Source organism: Schistocerca piceifrons, chromosome 6 (assembly GCF_021461385.2).
Source record: "Schistocerca piceifrons isolate TAMUIC-IGC-003096 chromosome 6, iqSchPice1.1, whole genome shotgun sequence".
NCBI lineage: Eukaryota > Metazoa > Arthropoda > Insecta > Orthoptera > Acrididae > Schistocerca > Schistocerca piceifrons.
The window spans coordinates 408,269,865-408,290,709 of NC_060143.1; the positions used below are offsets into that span (position 1 = coordinate 408,269,865).

General features: G+C 39.6%; 1 non-coding gene and 1 pseudogene across 1 annotated transcript; both read left to right on the plus strand.

The window, feature by feature from the left end:
- Nucleotides 1-204: 204 nt before the first annotated feature.
- Trnat-ugu lies at nt 205-279 on the plus strand. The gene has a single exon. It is a non-coding gene; the product is annotated as a tRNA-Thr (tRNA).
- A 15,550-nt stretch (nt 280-15,829) lies between these two features.
- On the plus strand, nt 15,830-15,947 carry LOC124803609 (annotated as a pseudogene).
- The last annotated feature ends 4,898 nt before the right edge of the window (nt 15,948-20,845 follow it).

Sequence of the window (20,845 nt, forward strand, 5' to 3'; positions counted from 1 at the left end):
TCGCTAAGCTCTCTTACAGTTCTGTTTTGTGCCCTCTCCCTCTCTCTATGCAGGTGGTGCAGTGTGGCAGGTTCATCTTCAGTGGCGCCATGTGTCTGGCTGCGGACGACGACGCCTTACATGTAGTGTTGTGGACATGTTGGGAATGTGGATCTCACGGGGAGCGTGCAAGGGAGAAGTCCCTGCAGACGCACTATCCTCTGTGCCCGCGGTGGCTCAGATGGATAGAGTGTCTGCCATGTAAGCAGGAGATCCCGGGTTCGAGTCCCGGTCGGGGCACACGTTTTCAACACGTCCCCAATGAAGTGTATCAACGCCTGCTTGAAGCTAGGGTGTCTATTTAATTATCATTTCATTTCTAAAAATTATAGTGGCTCTAGTGGGGGCATGGCGGCTGCTGCAGTTTGTGATGGTACATCACATAAATTGATATTTTAAAAAAGAAAAGGGTTTTTGCTTGTGTAATGTGTGAACTATAAATTATTTCAAGACTGCAAACATGTATGTGATGTATAATAAATATTAAAGAGTGTAATTATTACCACCAAAGGTCACAGACAGCGATGGGATTAACAACGAACATTTTTTGTCTATAAACTCTGTGTAATGAAAATGAACATGACTGGAGGCAACTGTTTTATTGAACTCTCTCTCCTATTTTGTTTCGTCTAGCGGAAGGCCGCCATTGTATAGCGGTCTGGTATTTAATGTAAGTTTGGCTGTAATTTAGAAAATATACTTATAATTGGTATGGGAAAGCGTGTATTATTGATTTAGTGGGCACCTCTCATGATACTAATTAACAAATTTAATTTTGGAACTTCGTGTTGCAGGGAGCTCATCTCCCCTAGCTGCATTTAGTCGGCCATTACGCTGACGATATTTTATAATTAGAAATTCATGTCATAATATTAAACATAAATGTGAGAGATTTCTCTATTTTGATCTTCGAATAGTTTCAGAGTTAACAAAGTAAAAATAGTTTTCATTTATTAATATTCAGAATACTGAATGAGTTCAGTATGTTTTAAGTTTGGTCACTTAACGGCAAATGAGATTATCTCCAGTTTTGTCTTGTATATAACGACTAATAAATAATGAAAAATATTCCATTCAATGAGCATAACAATAGCTTAGTTACTTTGTAGATTTTGGTACATAGTAATCAGTGCCCCCCCCCCCTCCGAGAGACCGAATTAATTATTAATTATTAATTATTGCGTAAAAGCATACATATTTTCTTTTCAAAATAGCAGCGCTCATGCGAACTATCTATTAGAAGGCGTTGTGTTTGAAATATTATTCCGCATGTACTTCGGAATAGCTGAGGTCCATATGCATGTTATCATGATTATCGTGATATTGGTTTATTTCAAAGTCTCATGCTAGCCCACAATATTTAACAAAGTAAATGATATTGCAGTATTTAAGAGATATTTATTTTTATTAAGTACCATGATAAGTAAAAGACCCAAAAACACCCATGTACCATGATAAGTGTTGCCCAAGAACGCGGGGCACGAATTTTTATTTACCAACATAATATATTGTGTACATAAAGATTATCTGAGGTATAGTTACATTTATGAGAACAATTTGCAAAAACATTGGTAAAATACGTTTATAAGTATGTGATAATGTGTAAAGTGCAAGAACTAATTCGGTATATGTAACATTGTTCCATGTATCCCAATATAAAAATCTTGCACCTGAACAAGACTGTATAAGGTTGATGCAGTGAAGATTTCGGACCTGAACCTAACTCAAAATATAGAATTGTCTCAACTGGGATATATGCAGCAGCACACAATACCAATTGCAAAAAGTAACGCTGTAAGTGCATGGGCTTCTGGGCTGGAACAAAGGAGAGGAAGGAATCTGGGGGCCATCCACTGTGCTGACTGTATTGGCATGGATTTGTCACTGCCTAGTAGATAAAGTAAAATCACACTTTTTTTCACAAGTGAGATTTGATCAGATTCATTTGCTATAACGTGATACATGTGAGTCAATCAGTTGCTGAATACCAGGTGCACATAACAGCACCAATCACTGATTTTTTGACTGCACTTATGACACAATTAGACCTAAGAGAGAAGCAATGGGAAGAGAAAGAAAGACAGAAAAGCCTTGGTCGCCAAGAAAAAGAAAGACAAGAGCGCTTTATTCACGAGCAAGCACTAATTTCACAAGTCAAAGATATTTTAGCTGCAGATGAGGTAGAGCATGATGCACAGTTTCTGGCGAAAATGAACGAAATGCTTGAACAACGTGACAAAGTGCTAGTATCATATTTGTCACAGGAGATAGATGTGGTAAAACAACAAGTCTGGGAATTAGTTGATCAAAATAAAGACTTTCCACAAAAGGTGTCACAATTAGACGAAGAGTAAATCAATTAGACAAGAAAAATATCCAGAAAACAGTCGAAGATATTGAGACATAACAATTCATTAAGACCAATTTAAAAAATATTTTGGACAATAAACAGAAAATTTCTGACCTAAATACTGTAGGGGTGCAGATAAACATGTACTTGTGGAATAGTTACTAATAAGATAATTAGTAATTGCAACGATGAGTACATGACCTTAAGTCAAAATAATTCATAGAAACGTTAAAAGTGGTGTATGGATGTATGGAGCTGGGATTCAGAGTAATTCTGTAAACTAATCTTGTAGTTTGTTTCAGGATTTACTTGTAAATACATTCCAGAAATTTCTTTTGTGATGTCTGAACAAAAAGAAAAATGAACAACACTACAAAGAAGAACTTAATGATGCTTATGTAAAACACAATGTGGAAAAACTAACTGTGAGTACAAAATTTAATTAATAGTTTACTTGTGGAAAATTTCGATTGCATCATCAGTATGGAGAACAATAGGGAAGTTGACGATAATGGGGAGCATATTGGAAATATGCAAAGTAGTGTAGATGCTGATATTTGCTCATTGAGCCAGGAAATAAATATTATGGGAGACAATAGTGATCACAATAACAGTAATTTATGCTCTCCATTTCATGGCTTCGAATCGAATGTATCAGCCTTGGATAGGTTAGTTCAGTTAATGGAAGAAAAAAAAGATCAATGGAAGAACAAAAAAGATCAATGGATGGACACAAAACTTTTCTTCATTCAATCAATAAAAATTTAGACAAGCATGGAACCCAAATTCGCGATACAATAGAGAGTTTAGAAAGATGCTGGGAAAAAGTAGATGAGAATACCAAAAATGTGTCGAGTATAGAAGGGGAAATTGTTACCTTAAAACAGAAACACCAAAAGTTTGAAGAGAGGTTAGAATCTGTGGATAGTTTCGAAAAAATTGCAGCTGCAGAAGTGCAACAATTAACAAGATTTAGCAAAGAGGTTGTAAAGAAATTTTCAGAAACCGAGAATAGTATACAAAATTTCACCAGCATCGAAAATGACAATTTTTCAGAATTAAAAGAAGATGTAGGTACTTGTTTAGGCCAAATTTCAAACTTCAAGTCAAAATTCCCAGAAATCGAAGATTCTGTTGTTATGAAATCTTTCAGTAATTACAGTTCATTGTGGAACAATGTTAATATTAAAACATTTTCAGGGGAGGGGAATATACATCCAGTTGATTTCAAGTGCCAGATTAAAGACAACTTTGACAGTAAAATGAGCGATAATTTGAAAATCAATTTTTTTAAAAAGGGTTTAGATACAGAGGCTTTGTCACAAGCGAACCTGAAATGTCGTTTAATGGGGTAGAACGTACTTTCATGAAGAAATTTTGGTCAGAAATTAGACAAGCTAGAATTAAGTCAGAATTTCCGAATGGCCCAAATTTCAAGCAGTGTAGTGGTCGCATGAAAAAGTTTTGTGAACAAAAGTTAAGAACTTTAGTACATCTTGATAAATCTCTTGATGAAATGATGCAAATAGACGCCTTAAAACGTAGTTTTCCACGCAGGGTACAGTGGAGTCTGGTCTATGGGCCTGATGACACTATTTAGGAATTTTAAGATTTGTAGACAAATTAGACTTAGCCTGGGAAAGAAATGAAAGATATAATGACAGGCCAGATGATAGTAGAAATAGAAACAGATCTTCCAATGATCATTTTGAACATAGGGGTAGGAGGGGAGATTTTAGAAATGAAAATTATGGGGAAAGAAATGACAGACACAGACCTGAAAACAGAAATTTTGAACCAAAAAATAGGCAGTGGGGACAAGGTCAAGGAAATAATGGTAACAATTTTGAAAACACAAGGAATGCTCCAGAAAACTATGGCCTGCCTCCTTTGGAGCCTGTCAGAGTGAGGCAAAAGAATATCGGGATCATAATCATGCACATTGTGGTAATTTCAGAAGGGCGAAAAGGTAGAACAAATAGGAAAATTTTGTATCCAGAACACAACCTGAAGTGAGGAGAGTGAAGTTTGATACAGCATTTTGGGAAAATGTTTAGGCCTATCTGAAAACAAAGATGAACAAAAAAGTAGAAGAAAATCTGAATTCAAATTAGAAGAAAACATTGACAAATTTCTTTGACAGTAGTAATGCAGTAGCAGCTACTGATAGTGTTGAAAACAGATTTGATGAGTATGGATTAAGGGGCTCCGGAAAGGCTCAAAATCATGAAAAGTTCAATTTTTACCTTTTTGCGTTTTCTGAATCTGCAGACTATTACCTTTTAATAGATATATAATTTATTCAATTCCGAAGACTACAACTATTTTTAAATTTTTTTTGAAATGTGTTCTACATGGGCGTGACCCACTGTGGCGCTGTTAAACTGCTGTCAAATGGTGTTATTATTAACGTCCGTGTTCATCAGGTACATTTTAGTGATGTGAGATAAAGTATGTGTTGTGGCTAACCTGTGATGGTTCAATATATATCGCTGGTGTGATTGTCGATTGTTTAATGTTTATTTACTCTGTCGTTATCTCGAAAATATTCGTAATTAATTCTGTTTCTTGAGTCTCTGTTTTGATGAAGTATAATAATGAGTAAAAGTAAAGTTATTAGAACTCGTCTGAAGGCTTTTAAGAAAAGGAGAAATGTTGGAAAGCCAAAGGTATGTGTTATTACTGTAAACAATAAAGAAGATAACCAAGTGGGTGAACCTAACCTCTCAAGTACACCTGCCCATAGCAGTCAAAGTGGGAAAGAAAATACTTCACAGAAGAAGCTTGGTTCAATGAGTGAAAACTATGAATGTTTTATGGGCGAATCGGATGTGAATGAAATATTTGATATGTCGGTTCTCAAAGGAATTTTTTCAAACTGTGTAAAATGTATTCATTGTAGTGAAGTTGGTCTGGAACTCTCCATAATAAAGCACGTAGGACTTGCTAGTGAAATACAACTGAAAAGTGATAAGTGTTAATACATGACCACCTTTTGGAACAGTGTTGCAGTAACTACAACTGAAGAAAATGGTAGCAAAATCTACGAACACAACAACGAGCGATGCTTGCTTTAGACAAGGAACGCCTTTGGGCTGCAGACAGGGCTGTAAAGAGTCTAGAAATACAAGCAAGAGTAAACAGGAGGAGGAACAAGAGGAAGCTGGAGGAGGAGTTTGCAGAGGATGAAGATAATCCATCCTATGGACCTGGAATGCACTAAAAAGTTAATCCAATCTTTCTCGCTCGATTCCCAAAACTTTTATTTTCTCATACTAATTACATGTTTTCTAAGGATCTTCCAAACATATTTGTTTCAAACTTTCAGTAAATGTTACACAGTACCTTCTGCATAATTTAACACAGCCTTTTTCCGAAAAACTGTATATTTTTGAATGTATAAATAAAAAGTTGCAAAAAAATGTTGTGAATTTTCACTACAATTGAAAAAAATCATCTTTAATAACTGAACTAAAATTTTGTAAAATCCCTGTGTTAAGTTGTAGCCCATATTCCAAAAAATAATATGTATAAAGTTCAACTTCCTACCTCAAATACTTTGTGAGGAAAGATGTAATTTATAAGCGTTATTTTAACATTGCAAGTATAGGGCGTTCCGGAGCCCCTTAATGTAAAAGTTGAGTGAATGTGGAATAAGTGAAAAAGCTGATACTGGTGTTGGATGTTTCGAAGTGGAAGATCATGTACTTGGCAATGAAAGTGAGAATTAAAATGTCATTCCATTTAAAATTTCAGTAAGCAATAAACAGGAAAAAGATGATGTGGTACAACAGAACGATCATAGTGTTGAAGTTGTTGGTGTATTTGAAGATGGAAATGAATTTAGTGCTGAGAATAATATTAAGTATGATGGTAATGTTTCTGATTATAATGTTTCTGATGATGATGATGATGAAGTTGATGATACTATATTGCTCACAGAATTGGACGGAATGGTGTATGCTGAAGGTTGATGATTGTGTGCTGACTGATTCTGGAAAATCTGATGTAAGCTTGAGTGATGATTTTGAGACAAGTAGAGAAGCGCATGATAGTTCAATTTTGCCAGTAGACGTTAGTGACATTGTGTGTGAAAATAGTGACTGTAGTAACAGATGCAACCATAGTGACCAAAAATTTGAAGTCATAAATGAAATTTGTCAAAATGTGTAATTAGGGAAGGAATGTTGTTTTGGAAATTTGGAACAGGTACCTAAGAGTAATTCAATCAGTGAATGTGTACAAGTAGTGGAGCAAGGGAATGTGTGTGTTAAAATCAGTAGCTTGCAGACAGATTTGAGGGAACTTTGCAAAAACAGTTACCCAGTTAATGAAAGTACCACAAATCCGACTAAACAACCAGCAAATAGTAAACTTGTGTTGAAGAATGTATACTCTATGCCACACAGACAAATCCATGCTGTACACCTTGTTACGGCACGTTATGAGTATTCTGACACAGTAATAATGAAAATCTATTTGAAAGCAAATCACAAATCATAATAGGTGCAATTAATGTTCACTGCTTTCTGTAAATTCAAACACTGAGAATTGAGAAATCAGATAACATAACACATTTGAAGCTAATACTGCAAAATATTTTTTTAGTTTATATTACTATTTCTTTTATGTGTGAATATTTGCATATTTTGACCTATATTTTGTCTATTCATAGAGTGGAGGTGAAAAGCGTATGTTGGAACATTTGTGTATGCTTTTACCTGGCATAAATTGGGGGTGGTTTGATAATTATGTAGGACCATTTGAATTTGTTGTTATTTGGAATCAGGAATGTTACACAGCTGAAAATATAGAGACAACATTGATCACTAATGTAACATAACAAGAATTGTTTTTCCTCAGGAAGTTGCAAGCTTTTTGCAGTCTGGGGGTGGCGAACCAAGGCTCCAAGCTGGTGTGACGATTTCCTTTTTCAAGTCACATCCTCTATTACTTTTCTGTCCAAACTGACCTCCTTCCACTGTCCATGTCCTCCAATAGTTAGTAAGTCAATGATTATGTAGTTTAAATGAATACAGGTGGTCAGAAAAGGTAATAATGCAACACATGTATCAATTTTGAGGAGAGTTGCTCTGATATTTACTTATGATGTCTGTGAAGTTATAATGAAGTTCTGTTACTTAACATTTTAGATATGATACTCTCATTGTGCTGATAATGTTATACTCTCATTGTGCTGATGATTTTGTGAAAAGTTGAGAAAAAGTTTAGAGTTGGTGTAAAGTTTACCTTTGATGTTTGTGCAGTTATAGTGAAATTCTATCACCTTACATCTTGGATGTGTTTACAATTAGGTCTCCTATATAAGTTCTGATTTAAACATTAAGACTGAATAGAAGTGCTAGCTTGTCAGACTATTCAATTGAACTACTGTGTACATGGCAAAGGAACGTTTCTCAGAAAGAAATTTATTATGTTTGTATTATTGGAATTTCTCCATCTGTAGACCATGAAGAAAATGGAAGTTTATGTTGGAGATAGTTATTGTGCAGGAAGTGTTTCTGATTCCCAGGTTTTGAGATTCATACAGGTTTTCTTTTCATTTTATCTCTACTGCTTCAATGAGTTCAAAATGGTTCAAATGGCTCTGAGCACTATGGGACTTAACAGCTGTGGTCATCAGTCCCCTAGAACTTAGAACTACTTAAACCTAACTAACCTAAAGACATCACACACATCCATGCCCGAGGCAGGATTCGAACCTGCGACCGTAGCAGTCGCACGGTTCTGGACTGCGCGCCTAGAACCGCGAGACCACCGCGGCCGGCCTTCAATGAGTATTGTGGTCAGCCATTAGTAGTCTTATTTAATAATTGTTTTACCTTTTAGTACTATAAGATATGGATGTTGTTTTCTACATGTCTGGTATCTGTATATATTATGCTATCTGTTTGATACAGATATAAGGTGTTCTGCATGTTACTTTTGTCATGTCTGCTCAAATCGGCAAACTGCTCAGCTATAAATCTCATGTGATGTAGGATGTTTGAACGGAAAATTTGTAATGGTGAAGAAAGTAAATTAGGTGCTGTCTAATGTTGCTGTATGTTACAGCAAGCCAACTGTTTTCACTAATGTGATATACTTAATGAAAACCAGTTCAACTTTATGTTATTATATCATTTGCATTCTGACGGTCATAAACAATTGCTGTGTCATATGCAGCAAAAGGTGAAACTATTGTAAAATAATGTTTCAAAGATTAGGTATTTGTCTGAAGCCCATGATGATTTCTATCCATGGTAATGCTGTCGTCCGTGCAGACATCTACATCCAATTGGAGTCTAGATCATTCAATATTCATTACCTGATAAGGAAAAGTATACATCATACCTTTAGAATGGCTGAACTAAACATTTTCTATAATGTTCAAGCTGTTCAAATGTAACCTGTGATACTTCACTCTTTACCTTAATCTATGTTGGAATTTACCTTTATCTGTGCCCAATTTTATGTGCGGTCTAATCTGATGTTGCTACATCATGTCTAATGTGATGACAATCAACGAGAAGTGTATCAACTTCTTATTGAGCAGTATATATTCTGGAAGTTCTGCTGGTACTTAATTTACCAATGTAAATCTGATTCTACAGTTGCATGTGGCCATGGTGGCTCACAGTCTCTACAAGAAGATGCTGAAAAATTTGGGATGACGACTTTCAAGCTACAAGAACATGGTGCCTTTGACAGTTATTATGGGCAAATCCCTCTATCTGTCCTTGTGGTTTCCTGACCTGAAATGTTCATGTTGGTTCAGTTACTCTAAAATCTGAGTTTGACCTGTAAAGAAATAAGGACGTTTGGTCCTGCGAGTGGTACACTCATTATGTCTTGTTGCATTTCAGCAGTTGAAAACTGACATAATTTTTCTATGAAAATAGATGTCTGAAAGGCTAACAATTACTGTTTCTTGTAAGTTGCTTGACAACTAACTTTACATGATATGATGCACATGGTAGTCATGTGTTTAATCTGGTCTATCTAGACTTATTACAATGATATACTATTACATGCAATATAATTCTTTATAATCACCCATTGCCAATGTATTCTCGAGTGTTTTACTCATATGTGCTGCTGCTTGAAATATCTTCTACCTCTACTTAACACAGTGATATACTGTCACATGCAACATGGTTCTCAGTAACCACTCATTATCAATGCTCATTTCTTTCAAAAGAATTATATTTACTTTAATTAGATATACAACTTATGGGCACAAAGTTAGAACTACCGGTGTATTAACATATATTATACCATGACATAATTCACATGCAACCTAATTCTCTATAATCGCTCATTGTCAAGATATTCTCAAACTCACTTCTGTTTGTTTATATGAGCTGCCACTTGAAATAATTTTGTTACATGCACTGTATGAAATAGTCCTTGGACTTTCATATGCATTTTCAGTTGAAAAGAGAACATACACTCCTGGAAATGGAAAAAAGAACACATTGACACCGGTGTGTCAGACCCACCATACTTGCTCCGGACACTGCGAGAGGGCTGTACAAGCAATGATCACACGCACGGCACAGCGGACACACCAGGAACCGCGGTGTTGGCCGTCGAATGGCGCTAGCTGCGCAGCATTTGTGCACCGCCGCCGTCAGTGTCAGCCAGTTTGCCGTGGCATACGGAGCTCCATCGCAGTCTTTAACACTGGTAGCATGCCGCGACAGCGTGGACGTGAACCGTATGTGCAGTTGACGGACTTTGAGCGAGGGCGTATAGTGGGCATGCGGGGGGCCGGGTGGACGTACCGCCGAATTGCTCAACACGTGGGGCGTGAGGTCTCCACAGTACATCGATGTTGTCGCCAGTGGTCGGCGGAAGGTGCACGTGCCCGTCGACCTGGGACCGGACCGCAGCGACGCACGGATGCACGCCAAGACCGTAGGATCCTACGCAGTGCCGTAGGGGACCGCACCGCCTCTTCCCAGCAAATTAGGGACACTGTTGCTCCTGGGGTATCGGCGAGGACCATTCGCAACCGTCTCCATGAAGCTGGGCTACGGTCCCGCACACCGTTAGGCCGTCTTCCGCTCACGCCCCAACATCGTGCAGCCCGCCTCCAGTGGTGTCGCGAAGGGCGTGAATGGAGGGACGAATGGAGACGTGTCGTCTTCAGCGATGAGAGTCGCTTCTGCCTTGGTGCCAATGATGGTCGTATGCGTGTTTGGCGTCGTGCAGGTGAGCGCCACAATCAGGACTGCATACGACCGAGGCACACAGGGCCAACACCCGGCATCATGGTGTGGGGAGCGATCTCCTACACTGGCCGTACACCACTGGTGATCGTCGAGGGGACACTGAATAGTGCACGGTACATCCAAACCGTCATCGAACCCATCGTTCTACCATTCCTAGACCGGCGAGGGAACTTGCTGTTCCAACAGGACAATGCACGTCCGCATGTATCTCGTGCCACCCAACGTGCTCTAGAAGGTGTAAGTCAACTACCCTGGCCAGCAAGATCTCCGGATCTGTCCCCCATTGAGCATGTTTGGGACTGGATGAAGCGTCGTCTCACGCGGTCTGCACGTCCAGCACGAACGCTGGTCCAACTGAGGCGCCAGGTGGAAATGGCATGGCAAGCCGTTCCACAGGACTACATCCAGCATCTCTACGATCGTCTCCATGGGAGAATAGCAGCCTGCATTGCTGCGAAAGGTGGATATACACTGTACTAGTGCCGACATTGTGCATGCTCTGTTGCCTGTGTCTATGTGCCTGTGGTTCTGTCAGTGTGATCATGTGATGTATCTGACCCCAGGAATGTGTCAATAAAGTTTCCCCTTCCTGGGACAATGAATTCACGGTGTTCTTATTTCAATTTCCAGGAGTGTATATGATGTTCAGATGAGAACCCAGAAAATTAAATTTTATATCTCAGACCTGCTTTCTACTTTGTTTGTTTATCGATATGGGATATGCAGTAATTCAATATGATATTTGTGTAACTTATTTCTATATTTTCATGTTTCTGTACTAATAATGTTTGAGCTGCAACAGACATCAGAGGAACACAGTAATTCTATACCTCGGTTTAGATTTTCTATGTTTGTGTATCAGTTATGTCACAGGTTTCAATATTTTCATGTTTATGTAATTAATTATGTTTAATGAAATCCAGATATTAGAGGGACTGCTTGTAAGACAGCTGGTTGTATCTAGCATTTGTTATTTGAATTAACCAACACAGTGTTAAATATGTCAATTACTGTGTCATGCAAAATGCTAATTGTTCACCCTTCCGCAATCGGTCAATAGGGAGTGTTGGGATTAATTTTCGGGGACTGGGAAGGTGAAGCTGTGGCAAGTTCTGTAGGGAATGCCGAACACACTTCTCTCTCCGGCGCTACAGTGAAGTACTGGAACAGGGGGGGGTCGTGGTTGGGGGGGGGGGGGTTTCCTGTCTGTGGGATCTTTCATCTTTCCTTCTTCAGCTCCAACACTCTGAGAATCTTCTATTTTATTTCTTACTTCTCATCAGATTACCAAACCGTCCATCTCTCTTTCCATGCGCATATGTCTCTATTGCTGAGACACTTCTCATTTACTGTGCCAGCTTTAATTAGGTGACTAAAGCCTATTTTATAAGAGGATCTAGGGCACAAGCTAGCATTTCTGTGTTATTAAATCTAACTATGCTCTGTCATACTATATATACATTTATGTCTGGTTTTGATGTGTGTTGACACCCAAGTGGTAAACATTTACTTATGTATTTTTTCAGCCATATATCAGCACTCAAAATTGTGAACACTTACTTATATACAAGTATGCTCTGTCATGTCACTATGTTGTCGTGAGGAATGGCTCATTTATACTACTCTCTGTCACATAAATACGTTTTATATATAATGCACAAACCAACTTACCAGTGTATAAAGCCTAATCATATTTTTGTCATGATGTACCAGTCACTTATGATTCATTATGATGGTGAACACTTACCTATGTATAAGACCCAGCTACATAATTGTTGTGATGTCCAATCACTTATAAAACACAACCAATATGATGTCTTAGTCACTTATTCAAGTTATTCTATATTGTCACTCAGTAATATGTAACTGCACTCTTAAGTATCATTCTGTTATATGCAAGCACTTACTGTGAAGGGAAAAGCAAGAACTGTGTTGCACATATATTCCTGAAAAAATACATTAATTAATATTTGAATGATTGTAAAGGTGGGAAGGAGGTGTTGGAAGTGTCTAGACAAATGAAAAATAGTAAGATTGGCCATTGGTGTCAGATATTTCATTCAACAAAGCAGTCTGCATACCGCAAACCTCAAGATTTTCTTCAAAGCAGTCTGCATACTGCAAACTTCAAGATTATCCATAAAGAAGTCTGTGTACTGCAAACATCAAGTCTATCAACAAAACAGTCAGTGTACCGTAATCTGATATTTTATGTAAAGTACAGAGATTAGTGCATTTACACTTAGGAATTTTATAATAGTTTTGAGACTCAAAGTTACATGTTACTCCATACAGTTAAGAAATAACTTGTTCTTTCCTTGTACTATTGAGTAATAATTTTTGCATAATGCGTCATATTAATTTACATATTTAATCAAACACAGGATTTATCTCATACCACAAGTAAAATGCTTGTTCCTCAGTTTATTGTGTGCTGTTACTTAGATCTGTCAGAAAAGGTTTTGTTCAACTTTTAGTTGCACAAATCCTTTTGGGGGTTGTTGAGACGTAACAGTCCATTAAAAACTGATTTAAAAAATATTTTCGACCATAAACAGAAAATTTCTGACGTAAATATTATAGGGATGCAGATAAACATGTACCTCTGGAATAGTTACTAATAAGATGATTAGTACACTGAAATTGTATTGAAGAGTGTACGTCCAGTAGTTGGTAGGAATGTTCACTTCAGTATGAATCTTCTGTAATTAATAAAAACATCCAAAGTATTCTTAATATTTCATATTTGACTATTTTCCCATTTATAAAATATCAAATGGTTTAAGTTTGTTATATGTAAGCAACTCTTAAACAAAGAACTGAAGGAAAAGTAGCCGAATCTTCTTACTTACTTACAATATTAGTTATTAATATTAAGATAAGTTTTAATTTTAATTTTATCAAAACACCCTGTATAAGAATACTGAGGATTTTTTGGATTTATATATATATAGGGGCAGCCATATTGGCAGAGTCAGTCAGTACTTTGTGTCAAGTTGGACAGAAAGCATGTAGCTTGTTGAGTAAGATTCATTTCATTATTGTAAGTATGTTACTACTTATTTGAGTTTCGTAAAGATGTTTTGATTTTCTTTGAGATCGCAATAAATACACTGCTGAAACATAATGCAGTATTAAATATTCATTTAATCAAATAGTTAAATGTTACAGTAACTGTCTAAGAATCCAGGACTACGTCTGTGACAGATCGTCGATGCAATGATGAGTATACGACCTTACGTCAAACTAATTCATAGAAACGTTAAAATATGTCAACCAATTTAGAATAAATGATTGATGATTGTGTCAGACAAGCTGGAGCTCGAGACACAATCATCGACCGGCACGACACCTGGTAGAAAAGTGCAATACAGAAATGTACCACTTGATATGCACAGAGTAGAAAAATCAGATTGCAAGAGAATGTAACTGCTATCTCTGATGAATTATGCAAGGATTGTGGCTGCAAACGAGGCTGGAGTGTTACCAACGGTAGCAGAAGTAAAACACGAAGAATCTTTAATTCAACACCAGCAATTTCAAACCTTTAATGATGAAAAGAAAAGTATACATCCTGTGATTTTTGTCAAAAGTTTTCGAAACGTGATACGATTCTCATTGACGGACCTCCAGAAAATTCAGTTCATGATTTCATTTATTACGGGGGACGCACCACAGTGTGCGATGGAAATTGCGGAACAATGTCCGACGTTCACGGAATTTGAGAACAAATTCCTAGCCATGTACTGGTCTATGTCTGTGCAGGAATGATTGCGTAAACAGGTGTACAACCATAAACCTTTTAACCACTGCTGTGGTAAACTTAGAATTGTTCATGGCAACGATAGATTCTCGGCACTTGATACATAGGGATGCCCAACAGAGCGAGCGAGGGAACTCAAATAATGGTCAAGGGAATAACAAAACCAGAAATCATGGGGATGGTAGCCGTCGTAAAAATGGTTCTGGCGAAAACAATGAATATTTGCATGGAGAAAATTTCCATAAAAAGGCGAACTCAGTGAATAATGGGCCGCCTGCGAATAATAGCTGGAATAGTAATGGGTATAGTGTGAACCAGTATGCCAATATGAACCAGTCTCCACCAAAAAGAGGGGGAGACAATTATAACCAAAAAAGACGAAGCAAAGGGGGAGGAAACTCCAACTTTGTAAATAAAAATATGCGAACAAGCAATGAGCAGTGGCGACGGACAGGGACAGGGAATTGGCAAACACAACAAGCCATGCTGACAGGTTATGTGCCTGTTAACCATATCAACGTTATTTCGATGCCACCAACCACACCACAGCCACCGAATAGTCAGCCACATGTGTATGTCGCTCATGGTGTATCGCAAACTGTAACTGATGCGGTGAGAATTACAGACGTGACAGACCAGTTTCGACAGTGTGCGACAGACTGTTAAACTCTGGCTGACCTCTGTAAGCCCTTCCCAGACGGTCGGCAAGGTTAAGGGGGGGGGGGGGGGTGGCAGGCAGAATGTGGGCGTACATTTACTCCATTATAATGACAGAAGCGATATTAAAGAAGAATTGATCTGTGGTCGGCAAAACAACAGGAGGTAGATCATGTACAGGCTGTGTTTATAGCAAAGATAAATGGAATAGTAGTGAGAGTAATCCTTGATACAGAGGCGAGGGTCTCTGTCATAGATGAGCAATAATTAAAATGCATCAATCGTTTGAAGAAGTTGCACATCTTGCCAGTGGAAGATTGTAAGGTTGTAGGTGCTCTGTGGGGCAGAGTGAAAATGATAAGGAATCAGGTGCAGGTTGAGATCGCCACGGAAAAAGAAGCCATATTATGCTCATTCCTTGTGGTAAGGAATCTTACAGTGCCTTGCATCCTGGGACTTGATGCGCTATGGGAAATGAATGCGAGAATTGACCTCTCCCGGGCCAATTGCACTTTATCCTACCATAACTGGCAAATTGACCTGTCACTGGTTACGACTCCGTCACATATATAAATTATTGCCGAAATGTCTGGGTAACTGTCAGTGATCTAGATACATTTGGTAACAATGACTGTGTCATTAAACAGAGCAGTAATGAACAGGAACCTGATTGAGAGTTGGAAGCTGTCACTCTTAAACAAGAACTGAAGGAAAAATAGCCGAATCTTCTTACTTAAGCCAGCCACAACAAGCTGACTTCAGACAACTGTTAAATCAATTTGTGCCAACAGCCTTGCTACAGTGGTAACACCAGTTCCCATCAGATCACCGAAGTTAAGCACTGTCGTGCTGGGCTAGCACTTGTATGGGTGACCATCCGGTCTACCGAGTGCTGTTGGCAAGCGGGGTGCACTCAGCCCTTGTGAGGCAAACTGAGGAGCTACTTGATTGAGAAGTAGCGGCTCCAGTCTCGGAAACTGACATAAGGCTGGAAGACCGATGTGCTGACCACATGCCCCTCCATATCAGCATACAGCGATGCCTGTGGGCTGAGGATGACATGGTGGCCAGTTGGTATATTTGTGCCTTCATGGCCTGTGCGGGAGGAGTTAAGTTTTAAATCAATTTGTGAATGTATTTTCCGAAAAAACAGGAATCATTAAGGGATATGAATTTGACATGCAAGTGAAGCCCCATCAAACATTCTGTCGTGCTACCTACTGTGTACCGTGGTCTAAAAGGCCAACTGTAGGAATAAAGATGCTGTGTTGGCAGACAATCGAACCTTCGATGTCACCGTATAGTAGTCCGCTGTTAGCAGTTATGAAAACAGGCAGTAGTGTTCGATTAGTATTGGACCACGGGGCATTAATAACATAATGATACCCGTTCAGACCAGACCCGAAAATACAGAAAAACAAATCCAGAAATTTCAATGTGTCAAGTATTTAACAAACCTTAATTTAAAAGGTTCTTACTGGCACGTGCCCTTGACTCAAGCTCTGAGGAAATATACCGCGTTTATATTTGCCAGTAGAGGTCACAGTTCCATGTTTTACCATTTGGGTTGAATGTCAGTGCGGGTGTGTTCATTATGACACTGCACAATGTATTAGGGCCTGACCTTTTCTAAAACGTAATGGTATATGTGGATGATATCCTAATAGCAACAGAAGCCTGGTATGAACATTTGGAGATTTTACACCATGTGTTAACAAGATTTGCAGCAGTAGAGTTATGGCCAGGCTTGAAAAATCTAAATTTGGTTGTGAGGAAATAAAGATTGTAGGACACATTTCTCCCATGGGAATCTTACCCAATCCTGAGAAATTAAAAGCAATAGAGGAGATGCCATACCCTAATAACAAAAAGCAACTAAAGGCATTTCTAGAATGGCCTCCTTTTTTAGGCGATTTATACCTGCTCAGTTATTAAACCTTGGATTTTCACTGATGAATGCAAGAGGGCATCAAATCAAAGAAGCACTAATAAATGTGGAGATATTGCACCATCCTGTCATGTCACAAGATTTTAATCTTGTGACGGAAACATCTTTCTGTGGGTTGGGATGTTGCTTATTTCAAGTGGGATATAAAAGGCAACAAACTGAAATTAAAATAATAGGATTTACAAGTCGTGTGCTGAATTCCTGCGAGCAGTCCTATTCCACAACAGAACTTGAAGCACTCGCAGTGTTATGGGCACTAAAGAAATTTCATTATTAAGTCTACGGTAAATAGGTAATAATATTTTGCGACCACCAAGTGCTTAATTATGTGCTGACATGCCGCTTACTGCACAAACGTCTAACAAGGTGGATTTTGGCTTTGCAAGATTACGACTTCCAAATCATACACATAAAGAGAACGGATAATGTGACTGCAGACACATCGTCCAGATTACCTAGAGATTTACCTGAGTTTGTGGGCGTAGTAGAACAGTCTACTGAGTTTAAAATCCTGTTGCTTACAGATCCCACCACACGGAACAAATATGTACGCATGTGTCGCTAGGTTGTGGTATGGGATAAATATCTCACTAAATAACAATCCAGATGGAGAATTTGGCAAATTATGTAAGATGTAAAATGATATTTTGTATCACAGAATGAAAGAAACCTCAGAAAACTGGTGTGTTTGTATACCTACATGGTCAGTTAACAGTCAGATATGGTACACTCACGATTGTTGGGGACATTTTGGTGGCAATAAGTGCACCGATCCGTTAATTAGATACTGTTATTTTTCGAACTTACATCATAAAGTCAAAACACTTGTGAGGTCTTGCCTCATTTGTCAAAAAACTAAACCATGTACTCGTAGTACTAGGAATGAACTACACCAATGGTTACGACAGCTCCATCACAGATGGTTGCTGTCTATGTAACTGGACCATTGCCAATACCAAGAGACAGGGTAAAATATGTGGTAGCTGTGTTTGATACACTCCTGGAAATTGAAATAAGAACATCGTGAATTCATTGTCCCAGGAAGGGGAAACTTTATTGACACATTCCTGGGGTCAGATACATCACATGATCACACTGACAGAACCACAGGCACATAGACACAGGCAACAGAGCATGCACAATGTCGGCACTAGTACAGTGTATATCCACCTTTCGCAGCAATGCAGGCTGCTATTCTCCCATGGAGACGATCGTAGAGATGCTGGATGTAGTCCTCTGGAACGGCTTGCCATGCCATTTCCACCTGGCGCCTCAGTTGGACCAGCGTTCGTGCTGGACGTGCAGACCGCGTGAGACGACGCTTCATCCAGTCCCAAACATGCTCAATGGGGGACAGATCCGGAGATCTTGCTGGCCAGGGTAGTTGACTTACACCTTCTAGAGCACGTTGGGTGGCACGGGATACATGCGGACGTGCATTGTCCTGTTGGAACAGCAAGTTCCCTCGCCGGTCTAGGAATGGTAGAACGATGGGTTCGATGACGGTTTGGATGTACCGTGCACTATTGAGTGTCCCCTCGACGATCACCAGTGGTGTACGGCCAGTGTAGGAGATCGCTCCCCACACCATGATGCCGGGTGTTGGCCCTGTGTGCCTCGGTCGTATGCAGTCCTGATTGTGGCGCTCACCTGCACGGCGCCAAACTCGCATACGACCATCATTGGCACCCAGGCAGAAGCGACTCTCATCGCTGAAGACGACACGTCTCCATTCGTCCCTCCATTCACGCCTGTCGCGACACCACTGGAGGCGGGCTGCACGATGTTGGGGCGTGAGCGGAAGACGGCCTAACGGTGTGCGGGACCGTAGCCCAGCTTCATGGAGACGGTTGCGAATGGTCCTCGCCGATACCCCAGGAGCAACAGTGTCCCTAATTTGCTGGGAAGTGGCGGTGCGGTCCCCTACGGCACTGCGTAGGATCCTACGGTCTTGGCGTGCATCCGTGCGTCGCTGCGGTCCGGTCCCAGGTCGACGGGCATGTGCACCTTCCGCCGACCACTGGCGACAACATCGATGTACTGTGGAGACCTCACGCCCCACGTGTTGAGCAATTCGGCGGTACGTCCACCCGGCCTCCCGCATGCCCACTATATGCCCTCGCTCAAAGTCCGTCAACTGTACATACGGTTCACGTCCACGCTGTCGCGGCATGCTACCAATGTTAAAGACTGCGATGGAGCTCCGTATGCCACGGCAAACTGGCTGACACTGACGGCGGCGGTGCACAAATGCTGTGCAGCCAGCGCCATTCGACGGCCAACACCGCGGTTCCTGGTGTGTCCGCTGTGCTGTGCGTGTGATCATTGCTTGTACAGCCCTCTCGCAGTGTCTGGAGCAAGTATGGTGGGTCTGACACACCGGTGTCAATGTGTTCTTTTTTCCATTTCCAGGAGTGTATTTTCTCAAAACATCTGAAATTGTATCCCACAAGAACCTCCGCTACAATAACTATAGTCTGAAAAATTGTATCAGACTATATACCAGGCGCCAGGAAACCGATGACCTTGCTGACAGACAATGCCAGCTATTTCAAAAGCCAGGACTGGAAAATGTTTCTGCGGGAACACGACACATAATATATTTTGTTGTACCTTTTTTTAATACAAGCGCGAATCACGTGGAACTATGTTTTCGAGATTTTAATTGATTTGTCCGGACATATGCAGCAAATCAACAAACTAAGTGGGTTGAGTTGGTAACATATTTTGAGAGAATTCATATCAATGTGCCTCACGAATTGACAGGGTGCACACCTTGTGGAATCAGGATGCTGAATGTACCTGATGATGAGTGGCTGAAAACTCTGCCACGTATTCCAAGAGTCATAACTATAGAACAAAAGTGACAACAAGCCCTGTTTGCTCTGCAGCATCATGCAGCAATTAGAATAGAAAAATGTGAGTTTGAACAGACTTTACAGTTACAACAGAGGAGGCTTGGTGATGTTAAAAACCCATCCCAAGCCTTCGAATATCAAAAGGATTAACAAAACATGGCAGCTTTTATACTCAGGGCCACACAGAATCATGGAGATACCTCATGACGGGTGTTACCCTCTGGCACACACAAAGACAGGAAAAGTAAACGAATTATATCCCCACAAGGATCTAAAGCCATTCATACCCATGGACGCAGAAGCAGATGCTTGAATGAAAACAAACCTCATCTGGAAAGTGTACAGAGATTAGGTATAAAGTGTAAATACATAATTAATTAAGATTTATTTCGTGTATCTTGAATTTTGTGTGTATGCTTATTTTATATATATATGTGGTAGTTTTTAAGTATGAGTGTGAGTAAGTTTCTAGGGAATGAGAGTTATGTATTTAATTGTGTGTATGTGCACAGAGGACTAGTAAATGAATCCGCTTAATGGCGCCTGGCACAAAGTCGGAAACAAAAAAGGCATTGTGCATGGTTGCTGGAAACCAGCCGAAAACCATTAACAGAATGCGAGAAATCTGAGGATTTATTCGCTAAACAGTACGATAACTGAAGGTATGACAGATAACTAATATCTGCATAGATTCCAGCTTGGAAGCGCTTGCAGTTGCACCCAGACAAGCAAGGCAACTGCAAGTGCAACAAACAATAAAAAAAAATGAATCAGTATTGAATGGCTATACATACTCCATGTAAAAACCTATTGAACTCACGAGTCCAGGTAGACCAATTGGTCGAAACTTTAAATAAGAGGTGCTAGCTAAATCAGTCACTCGATACACAGTGAAAAGTCGTATATGGGAGTAATTCTGATTTAGCTAATGGATGGAATATTACTGTGTAATTTGAGGACTGTTGACTGTATTTCACAGTGTATAACTGTTGT